The sequence below is a fragment of the Saccostrea cucullata genome, unplaced genomic scaffold, assembly GCF_032062105.1.
Source record: "Saccostrea cucullata isolate Sc308-1 unplaced genomic scaffold, CSIRO_AGI_Scuc_v1 ctg22, whole genome shotgun sequence".
Taxonomy (NCBI): Eukaryota; Metazoa; Mollusca; class Bivalvia; order Ostreida; family Ostreidae; genus Saccostrea; species Saccostrea cuccullata.
Genome location: NW_026936725.1, coordinates 364,459 through 367,666, shown reverse-complemented (window position 1 = coordinate 367,666; position 3,208 = coordinate 364,459).

Below are 3,208 nucleotides of genomic sequence, written 5' to 3'. Positions count from 1 at the left end.
GAAATATCAATTATATGCAGGGATGTAGAGCGATGACCACAATAATTCCTTCACAATTCTTCTTTTCTTCTGGTTATCTTGTAGCAAAGACAGTAAATTACTTTCCCTAGTGGTATATAAAACAACACTTGCAACACTTCGAAAGGTAGAAGATTATATCAGTGTATGAACATTTGAAACCAAAATCTCTTTTTTATTGTAAATAAAAGGAATTTCCGTCTTAAATACAAAAATAAATTATTTTAGCTGGAAGAACACATAAGTACGTATTTCCAGTTGTAATCTGCACAACTTTCTCTTCCTGTTTTAAAATGTAATGATTCCGAAATTCTTCCCTGGTTAATTAAGAGTATTTTCTACAAAGTTGATTATTTTTTTAATATAGAATTATTACTGAACTTACCAGATTCAACTATATTTGCAATTAAAGTTCTTTACATGTTTTTATGTATGATTGAAATCCATTCTAACTACATGTACTTTGCCCAGGTTGACAGTCTGACAAACTGACAAACATCACTTGCAAAAGATATTTTTTAAGAAATGGTTTTCTTTTACTTTTTTGTAACTTTAAAAATGGCCAACCCTCTAGCATATTTTCTGCAATAGCAAATTAATGTCTATTGTCCGTCTGTCTCTCTGTTTGTAATTTCTTAAAACTAAGTTTTTATCCAATTTCAATAAAGTGTACGATTAGAAATCCTGAAGACAAGGATGTATAATTCTATAGATATCGGATTTTAGTGTTATCAATTGGTATTAAGGTTGCATCGGGAAAATTCTAAATCAGAGTACATTTCCTCCTTAAGGGTACTAGTAAGTCTGATTTCTGAAATCTTTGAAATACAAGAATGATACAAAAAGGTCTGTCCTTCATTGTATCGGTTTTTGAATTGCCATGGTTATATAGATTGTAAGCCTGTAGAATTCATTAATTCTCTTCCCACTGTTTTCGCCCCATTTCAATAAACCAAGATAATTCATAGCTATTTAGCGACATATATAATTCTTTAAATTGTTTTGATGTGTTGAAGTGGTTGCAAAAAAGAATAAATCGTTACTACTCTTTTTAAAGTTAAAGTACAATTAATTTCATTATATCTTGGTATACAAACTATTTACATGTACAACAGTTCTGACAGAGTGCACGTTTACTTAACATTTTGTATTTTTGGATTTGGATAAAGTGATATACCATAGTAACGTATGAATGATGCATGTTCTTTTAGAAAGTTTTCTTCTAAATGCTACCTTTTATACAATACTCCCCCCCCCCAATGATATACAAGGAGTCTACATCAAAATTAAAATTACAGTTATTACAATTCTTTGATTCAAAGGAACCGAGCTGAAATAATTACTAAAAATAGAACAGAACAATGGTATGTTTGAAAATACAACTCCCGTGCAAATGCACAATGTACATTTGTATATTTGTACAAGATTTAAAATATCAAATAATAAAATTATTAATTAAAAACTGGATAAAACAGTGCAGTTACATGTGTACATGTATGTCAGGGTTTTAGACTTTAGACAACAGGAAATTTAAGCAGTAAAGAATCGATAATTATAAAATACGCGATATCATTATATTATAATGCCACTATCTAGGATTTAGGTACCTTAAATTATTTCCGTAATATACGGAAGATTTTAAAACATATATTACTAAGGGCAATGTTTTTAAATAACCCGAATTTGTCTAATTTAAAACGAACAATTAGTTTTTAATAACTGGTTGTTTAAATAACAAACTTTTATACTTTTCATTGCATTTTACAGTTAGAGCTTTTATTTGGATCTGTAAAGAGGTATAACAATGGGAAATTAGTCAAAGAGAACGCCAGACAGTCTGAGAGATTTTAGTCTAAAAATTACCTTCAAACCATCTAATACTTGACTTAAACTTGATTTCTGATTAAAATTAATAATTTGACATTTTATACTATACCCCCTATAAGGAGAGAGGGTATATACTGTTATACATTTGTGCGTCTGTCTGCACACTTTTTTTAGGCATACCATAGGCTGGGATACATGACAGCGTAAATACTATAGTATTAACATCAGAGCGGAGGTATTACCAGTGAACATTAACTCACATGCAACGTTTGTTCTTCGAGGCATGATAACTTTTTTTGCTGTTTTTTTTTTCTTTTTCAAAACCTTTATTTAGTATTAATAATTTCCCTTGTTTATGCAGCTAATCACTTTCTTATAAATTTAAGTTTCTGTTTTGAAGTGTGTTGTTCTATAAATATAGAACTCTGGACAAACAAGTTAATGATACAACGTTATCACCAATCTTCTTTAAAAGCATTATTTTTCAAATTCTATGGTCAAATAAAATTTGTCTTTCAATCGAACAAGTCAAATTTATATGGATTGTCCAGCCACTATTATTACATTGAATTGTCCAGTTTTTTTTTTTTTTGTTTACCAGGGATCATTTTAAACACGGGGCACATGAAAGTTATGACCAGTCGACAGGGGCTCTATCTCGTTCATGGCACCTGATCACACCTATGTTTTCAGAGGCTAGTGTTACCGCTGCTCATTATACGCATATTGTTTAAGTGAACTTTTGAGCATAACTACAGCAAATTAGTTATCTTCATATTTCATCGAAATAATTTTGTCTATGCGAAACAAAAAAGCGGAACAAAATAGTCTACAAGACGTTGTACATGTAAAAGGGCGAAAATAAACATGTTTGCAGTACAATGATGTAAAATTTAAAAATTACACCAATCTGGCAAAGCACTTTGAAAAAATTACGCACTTTGAAAAAAAAATTCAAAGTACGTTAAGATTGGGACAAAATTAATGAACTTTGAAATTTTTTTTCAAAGTGCGTTAAGAGTGTACATAAATATTTTTACCATGAGGACATTTAACGCACTTTGTAAAAAATATGTATAAAATAAAAAAAATCCTAGACTTAGATTTTAGTAATTAAGAGAATAAATTTGTAATAATTATATCTTTCGAAAAACTCTTTAATTTACATGTATTCACTTTTAACCTCATTGAGAACAAGGAGAAGACGACTTACTAGTAGAGGGTCTCTCAGTCCAACTCTTTTTTATACATTGTACATAGCCGACAGTAGCAAATTGAAAATGCCCCCCCCCCCCCAAGGTAAGCCCCAATTTTCAATACCTATATTTATGTATATCTTTGCAAAGCATTTGTGTGCCTACCC